General features: G+C 39.0%; 1 protein-coding gene across 1 annotated transcript in view; it reads left to right on the top strand.

Annotated features, from left to right (window-relative positions):
• FREM3 (FRAS1 related extracellular matrix 3) overlaps positions 1-14,187 on the top strand; it is a 77,818-nt gene that overhangs the window by 11,088 nt on the left and 52,543 nt on the right. The window contains exon 2 of the mRNA XM_084518639.1: positions 6,610-6,786. The gene's annotated coding sequence lies outside the window, so the exon portion shown is untranslated. The remainder of the gene's footprint in view (positions 1-6,609; positions 6,787-14,187) is intronic.

The raw sequence follows: 14,187 nt of genomic DNA, 5'->3' as shown, positions 1-14,187 counted from the left end.
TAGCATGGGAACAGACAAGATCTTGGATTATGTAACTCCCTTTTGGAGGAAGGGAACCCCTTAGTTTCAGGCAGAACCTTCAAGCCATTTCTGATACAAACCAATGTGAGCTCAAAGCCAAAAGAAAAGATTTCTTTAGAACATCCTTGAGCTTCTAGTAAAATTATTGCATTTGTAGAAATGGATGATTTGAAGTGAAAAGGAGCCCAGTACCACCACTTTAGGGCCAAGAACCTGGCAAAGGCTTCACAGCTCCCCTAGGTGAGAATGCCTCATTCCTGTCTGCAGCTAGGTGGTACATTCACAAAGCCCCATGAGGCCTGAGGGACTCTGTGCTGGAGTCCAAGCCCATCAGCGGGGGTCATTCAGACACAAATCTTCTTCTCCCAGTTAAGCCAAGCAGAATCGAAGTAGAAGAGTGTCTGACCCTTTTCCCTACCGTAACACTTCTTGATCTGTAATAACTGGTGTTTGTTGGACCTGGCCTGAAATGGTTTGTCTGCTTAGGAAGAAAGTGGTTGGCAATTTCTATACTTGCTGAGCTCTTAGACTAAGTGATGAGCACACTGTGATGTGCTGTTGGAATGTCCAGTCCTGCAGATTTTCATGTGACTTGCTTTTCCTCCTACCCCTGCAGCTATAGACTTATGGGTCAGTACGGAGGCAAGTGTTCTGGGATCTGACATGAGACTGATGTGACACCACATACAGGAGATGACAGTTCAAATACTCGCTCAGTCTTCCGTGTGTCACTTTGACATGCACTGTGGAGTGTGAAGTTTTACAGATGCAGTCTTTGGAAATAAAAAGGGTGTGACACAATGCCATGTTCCTATTCTGTAGGTTTTTTCCCAAGGCACCTTCATTAATCAAGAATTGCAGTTGGTAGCATAAGCTTCAAAACGTGGTAAAGTACAAACATCTGTCAGTCTTAGGAGATAACAGCAGTGTTGTCAGACCTTCAGTGCTGACAAAATGAGTTTTACTCTGCAGAGCTTGGAAGTCCAAAATGTAGACAGCTATTGAAGCTGGAAATCCCAGAGGAAGTGTAGAAACGGCTGTGAAAACTGCATTCCAGTAAACATGAATGTTCTCTACTACTCAGTACAATGCCCCTTCTTGAGTCACTCTACAAAAGTCTGATGTTCTGCTCTCTATAAGATCATTTACAAGTTCCCTTAAATTGTCAGTAAGTTTTTAACAAGCCTCTTCCTTGCTCCCCAAAGGTTTCTCAGTTAAAGTGCCACCGAACATGCTTTAGGGCAAGTGCTGTTGGAAATGTCTGTTGTGCCAGATGCTTTCTTGGGCAGAACTGCTTGCAGAGCAGAGGTGAAGAAGCTGAGCATTTGATCCAAGTCCGTTGCCTGTGCACGCAGAAACAGTACTTCTGACCTATAGGATGTGGGAAGGGATGAAATACACTTGGTAGGAGGAATTTCAAAGCTCAAGAGTTGAGCATAAAACTTGGAGGTTTACTGTTAGCATAGCAAAGCTCTCAAATAGACAAGCATATTTGTCTTTACAGGTGATTTACCAAAAGGGTAGGTAGGTATTTTCCTCTTTTCTGTAACGTTGGATGTCTTCCAGGTGTTTGTTGCAGCTATCAGAACCTTCTTAAAGGGAAATGAAGAAAAATCTTTACTGTGCTTAAACCTAAAGGGAGCAAGAAGAGCAAGCACTGAGAATCTTGTGATCGCAATGTGAAGTCACTGGAATATGAAATGGATCTGTCTGATCGTAGGTAGAGAAAAGGAACCAAAGCTAGACCAGATTCTGAAGCATCAACTTGGCCTGGTTGTAACTGTCTCTTCATAGACCTTGGACAAAAATATTTGCTTTGAAAAACACTGGCAACATTTACTGCGGTTGTAACAGTAATTCATTTAACAACTTTGTGCATGGGATTGGTAGCAGTATTCAATCTGTATTTGCACCTATTGAGAGGTAAAATGAAGCAACAGACTTGTGTAACTGCTACCAGTGAAGGAGCATGCAGGGTGAATTAAAGTGCACAGGAGGGTCTGAGTAATAACAAAGTTAAACTTGTGTTCTTCAGATGACTAGAAATATGTATTGTAGGAGATGAAATAAAACATTACTGTCCTCTAAAACCAGAAAATTAATAGAAGGATCTTCAAGCACAGAGGCTGTGTTATATACTAAGAAAGAATCCGCTGCTGATGGCTGTGCTGTAGCTGTAGCAAGCAGTAAAAATATTTTTTGCAAGAGTAAAACTGCCTTCAGGCCTACATTCTTATTTTGCTATATAGGTAATGTGGTTATCCTGCATACATAGAACATTTATCTTGTCCAGGCTACAAAACACATTCTTCTAAATAGCAGTCAGGCAAGCAGCCTCAAAACAGGCAGCCACTATGTCTAACCTTCACGCTTTCCAAGAACGGGAGATATTTCTTGCAGTGTAGAAAGCCTTGTTAATTCCCATTCATAGCAGATCCCACAGGGAATTCAATGGCAATGTTTTCTTTCTCTCTCTCTTGCAGAGAGACGAGAAAACCTCCTGAATGGAGATCCCAGTCGGTGCAGCTGTAGCAGCTCTGAGACTTCGTCCTTCCTGACTCCGCACTTGCCGTGGGACTGGACTGGAGTTGCGCAGTACCGGGCCCCGTGGCTTGTGCACGGCTGGATGTTGTTAGTCCCTATGAGCTAAATTCCCTGGCAAAAGTCCAGTGAAGAATAATGGTGTAGGGTGGGGGGAATTCAGGACAGGGCAAGCCAAATACAGTTGAGACAACTTTAGCTAATCCAGAAAATAGTTCTGAGCTTCATTTGGGGTTTATGTTCCAGTGGATAAGGAGGCAAGCATGGTAAAGGACCCATGAAATGAGCTAGTAAAGTCAGGCATCTTCTCACCTGTCCTTCCATCCTGAGACAAGGTAACTTTCAGCTCTGTGGCAAAACTACTTGTTGAAGGGTTGCAAAGAGTCGGTAGGACTCACATGGAAATGCTCAATCTCTGTAACGAGATGGTGGAAGCGTGGTACAGAGGGATGCACACACAGCGTGGTGCATTTGCTGCTTTCACTTTGTGCTCCTAGTCCCAGAAATCAGTACAAGTTTTAGCTTTAAATACTTGAGCTGCTTGCTTTGAAACTTGTTAAATGTTTGCATTTTCATCTTCTTTTGCTAATCAGCGAGAAAAAGGAAAGAGCTAGAGCTGTTTTTTCAGTTGCAGATTACCGGGGTGTGCTTTGCAGACTGCCTTTTGAGGGATGAGCTGTATGACTATGTTGCTGCTGTAAGTTTATGTATTTTTAGATCAGAGAAATGTGTGGTGCTGGGCAGTGTACCACAGTCATCAAAACAACAGCCATTACAAAAAGTCCTAAGCAAGCAAAATGCAAACTTGAAACCCCAGTTGGAAGCATCTATCAATAGACCACACCAAGCCCAGCCTAAGCCTGAAGCAAAAACAAATTAGAACACTCATCTTTCTTGAAATCCTATGAACATATTCTTAAAGTTTCCCATGAGGTTTCGGAAAGCCATTTTGTTGCAAATAATTTGAAAAAAGTTTAGATTTTCACTGCTGTTTTTAGCCTATCAGACAAGTACAAGCCTACGACTGGCTACCACCCAAAGTCAGATCATCTATAACTTACCGACTAGGTTCTCGTTATGGTGTTCCTCGGAGTAAAATGCAAGTTTAGATACTCCTTTGCATGTCTACTATTGTATCCAGGGTGCTACTGAGACTTAAACTGCAAAAATTAGCACTTCAACAAGCAGTATCTGCAGGCTGGGGATACATAATAGCTTGCAAAACTCGTTTTCTGCAGGAAGCCCTGCTGTGGATGAGTTATTAATCTCACGCACGTCTATCCCTTCATGTCAGAACACCCAGTGCTGTGCATTAGCTGCTGACAAAAGATTCACTCCAAGTTTTCTACCAGCTCCTGGTATCTGAAGGAAGAGGCTGCCCTGTTCTCCCTGAGTGGGTTGCCATGTCCCCAGCTGAGGTGGGCTGTGTAAATACAAAGACAGAGAAGCAGCATTTGAACTGGCTAGTCTTACGAGATACTAGTGAAAGGAAGGACCTCCAAAGAGATGTTTTGTTGCCTAGGGATTTGATGGTTTGCAGTGTATACATTTTTAAATAGTCTTAGTGTGCTTCAGAGAATGTCATTTTAGATGGGATAATAATCCTAATGGGATTATTTACTACTTTGAATTGTATTTAGGCTTTAAATTGCAGTAATTTGGTTTTCATTTCATGTAATCATTCTTGGTAAGCAATATTCATTGTGTTTATGTGTTCCTTAGCCACTGTAAGTAGCAGTGAATTCCCCAACTGAGAAAGGGAAATACTGTTTTAGACTCTAACATTTGTTAGAGCGGAAAAGCATTTCCTATCCAATTACACGGACATTTTGAAGGGAGTTTTTCTTATCAGGCATTCCCATTGACAAGGAAGAATGAAGTCAAGATGGTAACAGCAAAGCTATTGCGGGTTCCTGAGTCAGGTCCCTTAGGGCAGGAGTCCAAGTGAAGTTTGTGACTTGATGAATGTGACAGATTTCAGGCCGTAAGAGCCTGGCAGTAACAACAGTACAGGAGAGGAAGTGAATTCAGCCAGAAAAGAGATTACGGATATGCAAGAAATAATACGATGGAAAAAGCACTTCCTTTTCAAGCAGTCTGTGCAGTCAGTACCTGTCAGCATCTGAACCTCCTGGTCAGTCATCATACAGTCTACTCCATAAACTCTGCTCACGTGCAGCTGGAGCATCTTTTTCTTCTAAAATTGTGTAAAACCTTGAAGCATTTGCCATGGTTTTAAGTGAATCACTTGGCATGCATAAGGGCCTAAATCAGAATGATAAATGGTGAGGAAATATATAAAACTGGGAAGCAAAGCTGCTGTATAATTACTGTATGGGAGGTGTGTTTGCCTGGGTGGTTGCTCCTGTGTGGCAATGTAGCAAGGTAATCCTTCCTCTTTGCCTTTCGTTAATTACTAATGAACTGAAGAAGTTCACCACAAGCTCATAACATCAGAACTAAGGAACCAAGAACCAGTGCTGTGCAAAGGAAAAGTGCTGGCAGTAGAGAGCCTATTGCCAAAGAACAGAAATGTTTATCACAATTCAGTAGTGTTTCTCTTCAGGAATTGGTAATGTTTGTTGTAATCATCACTCAGCCTGCAGAATTCGTACAAGCTAGGAAGGAAAAAAAAATCCTAATTTATTCAATGATAAAAGTACGCTTTTTATATGAGCTGTATTTAGATAGGAGTTAAATTATTCCATATTCCTTGAAATCAACAAATACCTGTCATCACTTATTTCAGATAACAGGTGTTTTAAAGCTAATTTGTTACATCTGAAAATGATGTATCAGATGTGTACGATAAAGGATGAAGTTTGCTCATCCTTTACTCATTTGCTACAGTTAGAAGAAATTTGTGTGTGAAATTTCCAGTGTGATTACAAATTAAAAAAAAAAAAAAAGCACAAAATACATCCAAAGATGTAACAAATAATGTTTGTTCAAAAAGGTGAATAACCTTGTTTTCATTCAAAGTTTACTGTGAGTCTTTTTGAAAAAAAATGAGCCTATTAACTTTTCCATGTGTCATGCAGAGCCTTGCTTAGAGAACTGCCATCCTGAAGATGTGTCATGATCTGTTATTCCAGTTGTCGTCATCAGTTCAAAGACACTTTCCGTTTTACTAGTGAGGAAGGTGTCCGAGCACGCCTCTGTTGATTCATATTTCTTGTTACATTCACCATCACAAGCTGTCAAGGAGATGCAAGAGGTATTTTGGTCAGTCTATAAAAAACTGAAAAGAAGTCCTCAGGAAGGAAAATCTGAGGATGTTAATACTGACTCTTCTACCACTATTGCTTGAGCCAAACTGTGACACTATATGTATGAAAACACTGCCTTTGTCTCTTCCAAAAATCTGTTGTTAGCTTAATAAAGCAGACACCTCCTAACTATTGAAAAACTGAGCTAGGAATTTAACGCATAACAGCAAAAGGCAAATTCACTGGGCTGTGTCCACAAAAGCATGTGGCTGGGTCTGCAAGTGTTTCTTCAACGCTTATTAACCCTGTGCAGTATCCTGTGAACGGATTCCAAATCTGTGCTTCCTCTTGCTGGAGGGTTGTGTGACCTCAGAGCGTACCTTTGTGTACTCGTGGCTCTGTGGTTAGTCTGTGCAGCAGTTAGTGAGCTTCTCTCTGCCCTTACGGCGTCTGTGCACGTGAGGCTTGTTTCAGTCTGTCACTAATGCTTGGTTCACACAGGAGCAAAGGTAGTCTGGATTCCAAATGGTAGAGGGTCTGTGTTTCCATTGTGTTTTTGCAATGTATTGCTAACAAAAACTTCCACTTAAGACAGGAAATGCAAAGGGATTTCAATTTTTTTTTCTGCATCCTGTTCATAAGCAAGCATTAAGTATGCTTATAGGGGCACGCTGCAGCTAGAAGGGAAAAGCTCAACACCAGTGGTTTGAGTCCCAGAGGAACCCTCTGAGAATAACCACGTGTATTGAATATATTAAATGACAACCAACTCTCATGTACCTGCGTGAAAGTGATGTTGCAAGTTATTTCTGACCGTGTTCTTTTTTTCTCTTTTTAGGATTTACTGTGTGAGGCCATTGTCCTACAAAGTTTTCTGGAGATGAAGTCTTCTAGAGGGACACTCTGAGAAATGTCAGTCATTCCTGAATGATTACTGGCTCAGATTTCCATCCTAAGCTTTCATCCATCACGCAGTACAGAGCAATCTGCCAGCCTGTTCACAGGAGACAAAAAGGTAAAAGTAAAGAGATAGTGATGGCAAGACAGTTCCCTAGCTATCACTTTTAAAGCAGGTGGAAGTTTACTGTTAAACCTACCTATTTACAAGTAATAATATGCTTTTGAAAATACAATCGTTTTTTGTGGATTTAATAAAAATTGATGCAAATTAGCATTTTGGATCCAGTTCTGGCCAGGTAAGTACACACACATCTTTGTATACATCATGTTATATGACAGGAATGCTCTTTATTTCGTTTTTTTTTTAAACAATAATTATTTAAAATTTTTACATACACCAAGCTTAATCTTCATATAATGATACGGAATGTTGTTGGTTTAACTCCTGCTCTTTCAGACAAATGTATGCATTTGGTTAACATAATTGTATGAGATGGGATAATTGGCTTATCTTTTAATAAGTTTTCTCTTTACGTTACTTTCATGTGTGGTAAAAAAGTAGTGGAGTGGGTGCTAGATGAGGTGATGTTCTGGAGAAGGAGCTGCTTTTTTTTTTTTTTTTAGTATTTCAAGTGCATCATAATAAAAATATCTTTAATAGGTTGTTGGAATGATTAATATAAATAATTGTATTTAAAGGGAATTTTCAAAAAAAAAAAAAAAAACACATCACTGAAATAGGAAGGAATGGGAAGGCGATAACAAGGTAGACTAGGAAAACGTCTTTTAAAAAGCACAGGAGAATTTCTGCTAGGCCAGAAAACATGCAGTTTTGTTTAAAGACTTCAGGAACTTAGTGTCTATAGCAAAGTTGATGCTTCCAAATAAAAATACTGTAATTTAGAGAGAGTCACTTGCTTCTGAAAGCAGTGAGCTTGATTATTTTTAGTGTGTGCAAGGCAGGCCTAGAGTATAAAATTTTAAAGTTAGAACTAATTGATAAACTTGCTACTACATTAGTGACTCTAGCTTGAAATAAGTATTTCATGATTTTGTATCCAATTGTTTCTGTGCCAAATTGAATTCTCTCAGGGTAAGACAGGATGATGCAGTTTTCTAGGTGGGTGTCAGTATTACCATACCCAGTTAATAAGTGGGTTTGATGGGAAAAGCTGCCAAAGTAATACGGGGAAATATAGGGAATACAGACAAAGTACTGGTGAGAACAGTACTAATTTTACTGAATTAAATGACTAAACAAATTTATCATAGAGATTACATAAGGAATATTGCTACTTTTCATTGTTGCAAAGACAAAGACCACAAAAAGCCAAGTGTCTTACAGCTGTTTCAGCTGCTCAACTAGTAGATATATATCCCCATGAGTGCTATGTAATAGACCTCATTTATTTAAAAAAAAAAAAAAAAAAAAAAAAAAAAAGTATGCTGAAGCTTTAGATGTCTTTAAAGAACTGTTAGAGCATTTTCCTCACTTCACTCTCTTTTGCCTCACCTTTTCCACTTGCCAACACATGTTCCTACAGCTGGATGTATGGTATAAGCTTAAATACAGCAGACCCTTGCAATATGCAATAGGCCTTTATGGTGCCCTACAGCTCAGAGAGGAAATATTCAAACTGAGAATTGGAAGAGTATACTTACTGTCATAAAATTAGTGTACATAATTCTGAACTATACGTGACTATAGAAAACTTACTACGTTTTATTGCTGTACCAATCTATGTGCTGTGAGGCTAGGGTTAGAGGAAAAATAAAGAGCTTTTAAAATAATTATTTCCTTATATATTATTTCCTCCTTAGCTGTTTTGGTTGTTTTTCTTCTGTTTCAGTCTTAGTCTTTATCAGTCATGTTTCATGTGTGGAGCACACTCCTTAGCAGAGTTTTAATTTCACCCTGAGAACAGATGAAAAACTTGCACGTATTGAAAAAGAAGCTAATGAGGGAAGTAACGTTTCGCACTTAGTTTTCTAATAACCTGTCAGACAATAAGGACAGCACATTTTTGAACTCCAAAGTGCAGGGAGGTGTTAACATAGGGCTCTCATAAAATGCTTTGGACATGATAGATGTGTGATCTGTGGAGAACCGGCAAGGCCTGAATTGCCACTGACAGGAATTCAGATGCATAGATGTGAATAGTGTTAATCAAGTATTTGCCAGTTTTCAGGTGTTTATTTTGCCGGTTTTTAAAACCTGTGTTTTAATCTCAAAGCTTAGAGAAAATAAATAACCGTGGTTTTCGCCTTGGCCATGAGTATTCCTAGTTGGAAGTCAGAAGTCTACAGAAAGATTGTAAATGGTATTTCAGGAACTTACTGGATTGTGTGTTTTTATGGCTAAGACACTTGAACTGATACTTAGAACTGACACTAATGTACCATGCAAAACTTCTTCTGGGATTAGATTTATACTTCTGTATTCTTCTAATTCATGCGCTTCAAAGATGTCATGATTAGAACATAAAACAAACAAAACAGCTGTTGTATGCGAAATACAGGTTTTGCTGTATGATAAGCCTGCACCTCAGGAAGCCTAACCAGACCCTAAGAATAATCTGTCACTCACAAAAGCACAACACAACTACAAAGCAGAGAAGGTGAGCCACTTGGGAGAGTATATACCTTCTGAAGCTCTCTCTGAAAGATAAGCGTTTGGGTCAACAGCCTCTGAGTTTAAAACAGATGAAAACTTAACCACAAAGTGGCCAGCATATTAGAACAAATAAATTAGTTAGGAAATTTGCTTGGTAAGCAGTTTCTAAATGTCAGTTTCTTGCGTAACGTGGTAAACTTGCACAGGCAGAAGTCTGTTGAGCTGTGCAGTAATTAACATGCCTCAGTAGGCTTGATTCTTGAGGTTTGTGTTTTCCAGCTTAAAAATTTAAAACTTTTAAGTTAGGAAAAACTTCAAGCTTTTAGAATACAACATGCTGGATCAGATCATTTTCTTCTCCTTTCTGGGTTTCATACAGCTCTTATGGTTTTACTCTATCATAGGGAAAGACTTCTTGCTAACATTCAAGAATGCTTTTGACTTCAAACTGTGTCAGGTGGCCAGAACAACAGCTCTGAAATGAGTTAACTTTCTCAATCAACTAAACACTTAGTCATGCAGCTTCAGTGAGAGCTTAAGTTACTTGCATTCAAGCTGTCTTTCATGAATAACGAACAGCTGCCAAGCCACTGCCAGGCTTGGCGATCTTTAAAGAGACATGGCTGCATTCTGTCAGTGGATGCAATTCTGACAGCAATTGGACAGACCTGCTTCAGAGGTAGAAGTGTCTCCTCTTTTTCACTTCTTTTCCCCTTTTTCCAAACATATCACAAGCGTTAATGCTCTGGATTGATATTGGTAGAATAATTTAAACTGCACAAAATATTTAAAAAGATTCAGTTTTTCCAGACTTTTATCTCAGTCATTGATGTTGTAGCAGATTGCATCAGGTTCTCCTAAGATTAAGCTGTCCCCTGTGCTCAAACAGCATCAAATAACAAGACAGCTTGAAAAAATCAGCTTACGTTGCTAGTGGTGATGAGCAGTGAGAAACATGCTAACAGAAAGAACCATGCATTAGTCAAAATCCATGAAGTACCCTTAGAAAGCAGCCCAGTTACCAAATGAAACGATACAATCACCACTCAAAAAAAAAAAAAATTTCCTGCATTGTCCATCTTTTTCAACAACTGCTAGCCAGGTACCATCTTGGTAGCCTAGTGGGAAATGAAAGCAAAACCTTGGTACCACTATTAGTAAGTATGTATAAACTCATCTGTACGGCTGCGCTGGTAGCTGTAGAAGACTGGTGTGGTCTCCTTCCCTAAAGAAAACAGTTTATGATATAAACTTCTAATGTGCATGGTACATACTTCATTTAAAACAGCCTTTTTTTTTTTTCCTTCACACACTGGACAAAAAAAGTAAGGATGGATGTTCAGGTAAGTGTAACTCCTTTATTTGTTCCACTCAGCTGTATATTTGCAATCAGTTGGCAGAGTCATCTTAATAAAATTAACCGAGTATCAAGTGGAAGTGGCCATAAGATGCTTTTTGGTTTTGGGTTAACTAGGAATGGGAATATCAGATGTACTACTAGAAAAAATAAATAATTGTTATAGTGGTTACATTAGAAATACAATAAAAGTGTCAGTAAAAATGTCTCTGAACCTGGACCATTGATTGCTATGGAAAAAGCAGTGAGATGTAATAGATTTAATCGAGACGTGGATAACTTAGATAACATTTAGATTAAAAAAAAAAAAATCTAAATATTTCTTGCATAAAAACCAGGTTTGGCCATGCTATACAAAAACTAATAATAATTTCCTGGAATGTGTGATCATCTTCACCCAGTTAGTTTTTTCTTTTCCCCGGTAGACACGCTGCAGGGAGAGGAGGGAATATCTTTCTACTGTTTCTGTGTATTGCTCCTATTTACTTCATCTGTGGCATTTTTGGAGCCCTACTCAAGGTCCAGTCTTGTTTGTAATGTAAACATGAATAAGGGTAATTAAGCAGTCTGGCTCATTAATTCTGTCAAAATGAATTTAAAGCCTAGAAGAGAAATTCAGAAGATTTGCCCTTACTGTGGCAATCATACACAAAACTAATCACAATACAACTGGGGAGAGCATTACATGGCCAACCCTGTCTCATTTTTCTCCAGAAACAGTGAAGCCTGGAGAAACAAGTCAAACTAACGTTACTTGCAAAGTTCTAAATTGTCTTACTGTTTTTAGCAAAAATAACAATGTTGTGGGGACACTTTTTCCTCAATAATTCTGCTACCATGTAGACTTAAAATTCCATCTTATCACAGGCTGACTGCTGACAGGGAACTAGAGCACTGAATCATCATCCAGCTCAGTTCTTGATTTGTTAAGGCAACTTGACCTTGAGTCAACTTAATGTTCAGCTGAGATATACACTGTATGTAGACTATATTTCACTATATATAATTATTACAGCTCGATGTAAATTACACCTGGACTCTTACTTTTCATCACTCTGCATTCGTTCTCACGTGGCAGCCAGAGAATGATTCCAAATTCCCTGTTTTCCAGTGCTGTTTCAGGAACTCTAATCTCAGTGACAAGGAACCCATATTCTCAAATATTGTATAACATCTATGAGAAAACTTTTTGAATAAAAATCAAAGTACGAAAACAAAATACAAGATTTTTCTAAGCAGTTACAAAAGAAAAGAAAAAGTAATAAAAATAGGATATTTCTGCACTTTAAGACTGAGCTATTCCTTAGTTTACCAACAGAGAGTATCTCCATTCATGTGCTTGGGTCAGTCCTGCCTCCCACAGAGCATGAAGGACGTTCTTCTGAGAGGCAATTGAATGGCAAGATGCTTCTTCATGTGGTGAAATAATCTATAAAGGCATTTAGAAAGAGACAGAACAGCAACACCCAGTTGGCAGAAATTGAAAAGATGAAGGCTCTGGCAGCTGTCAGAGTTGATGACTGTGAGAGCTGGTTGCGACATGAATGACTTAGGTGAGGTTTTACTTCTGCAGATTTCCAGAGGAACTTCCTTCACTTGCTGTTTTTACTTTCAGTTGACTAAAACATTTGAGTGTGCTCCTGACAAGGTTCAGATGGAGAGGCACTATCAGTGGTTGATGCCTTCAGCCTATGTATATTTTTGCATATCTTTAACCTAACTAGCTTCTGTTTGCAAAGGTTAATTATATTACACAGTTCTGTTGGCTGTAGGCAGGTGACAGAGTGGCCCCAAGAAAGGTGTTAAAATCAAACCAAAAGAAAAAAAATACTCTTTTAAGCATTGTTAAGTCTACCTACACTCCTACACGCAGGAGTACATGGTTTTGAACAGATAATAAACAACACTCCCTCCCTGCAAGTATCTTGGAACATACTGAAAAGTGTACAGCTGCTTACTGAAGGAGAGAACACAGCATAGGAAGATTTCATGGTCACCAGTTTGGCAATAAGAAACAATGACAAACAAATCCATTCTCTGAAAGATATATATGCTGTAAATGGTCAAATATCAAAGGAACTAAATTATTTTTATTCCATTGTTGCAACAACAGCACGGTTAATTAACTCCCTAAAATGTGATCTTTTGGGCTGTTAACCTTCTCCAGAATTCTCTTTGTCAATTCTTCTTTGCTGTTCTTCTGCCCTCTCATTACAAGGGCTGCCACAATGATTGTTCTGGATATTAACCATTGCTTGGAGAAAAATGGAAGACAAAATTAAAGCTTGCTTTTTTTTTTTTTTTTTTTAACAAAGGAAATTTCATCTTTTTAGCAAAACGGCCTGAAGTATTTAGACTGAAGGAAGTACATTTGAAATAAATAAAGTTTGCCTGGTTCAAATTTGATTAATGTTAGCAAACAAGCCATTGTCAGTCCTGTATTTTTATTCACGGGTTTCTCAGGCAGCTTTGAAGAGGTCACCTTTTGCTCTGACTGTCAGTAAAGTATTGCTCTGCGAAGTTGTGCATGTTAAGATGTTTGAAGTGGTGTATGTCTAATGGTATTTGTCCTGTGTCCCTAATTAGCTGAGACTGCCTCGTGATCAGAGAGGTCAGCTCATCTGAAACCCCGTTCTCCCTCCTTTTCAAAGTGAGAAACATCTTGTATTACTGAATTTGTTTTGAACCACTAGTTCAGGTGTTAAAATACTATGGGCGTGTCGCAGGGGTAATATTGAGGCATAAGAAATGTCTCAGGGAAGACATCACTCCAAAATACAATGTGCCTAGAATAAACATCAGAGTGCTGGAACTGTTAAAACTGCTGGCCTCAAGAGATCATTCGTAGCCTTGCCATCATTCACAAGTCATGTTTCCAAAAGTTGTGTTTTGTAACAAGTCAGAGGACAAAATCCAAACAATTTTCCACTGGCAACTGTTCTTATGGAGCCTGGGGGGAAATGCCCATCAGGGGAACCACAAAGAGGGATGTAGGTTGTGGCAGCCACAGAAGCTAATCCTGTGCTCCTGCTTGCAGAGGCATGGACAGCTGCCTTGTGCCCCCAATTTTAAACCAGAGGAAAATGTACCCAAGTTTGCCAGTTTGGGAAAAGGGCATGGAGCTAGCCCTGGACAGAATGCATGAATAAAACCTGACTAAGAAACATCCAGAAGGCCAAAGATATCTGTCAGGACAAAGTTCAAAGGTAGAGATGATATCTCCAATTAATTCAAGTGGAAATAAGGAAAAATAGGCAACTTTGGCCATGCAAGGAATCTCTGAAAATCAGTTTGTATGCCTGGAAATTTATATGATTTTATCCCAGCTACTTACAAATATTGCCAGTGTCCTTAAGTCACACAGACTGCAGTGAAATACTGGTAAAATGTCTTGAACTTGCACAGAAACACTAATGTCTCTCTTTCTCTAAAAGAGGCTTTAAACTGGAGTATGCAGTTTATTAGGTTGTAAACAACTGTCATCTAGACACCTCTGTTAGCAAACGTTACGGATTCAGCCAGAGACACACAGATAATTTCTTCTG

This window comes from Aythya ferina (assembly GCF_964211825.1).
Source record: "Aythya ferina genome assembly, chromosome: 4".
In the NCBI taxonomy this organism is placed as follows: Eukaryota; Metazoa; Chordata; class Aves; order Anseriformes; family Anatidae; genus Aythya; species Aythya ferina.
The sequence above is the reverse complement of the archived record's forward strand: the minus strand, read 5'-3'. Positions and strand labels throughout refer to the sequence as shown.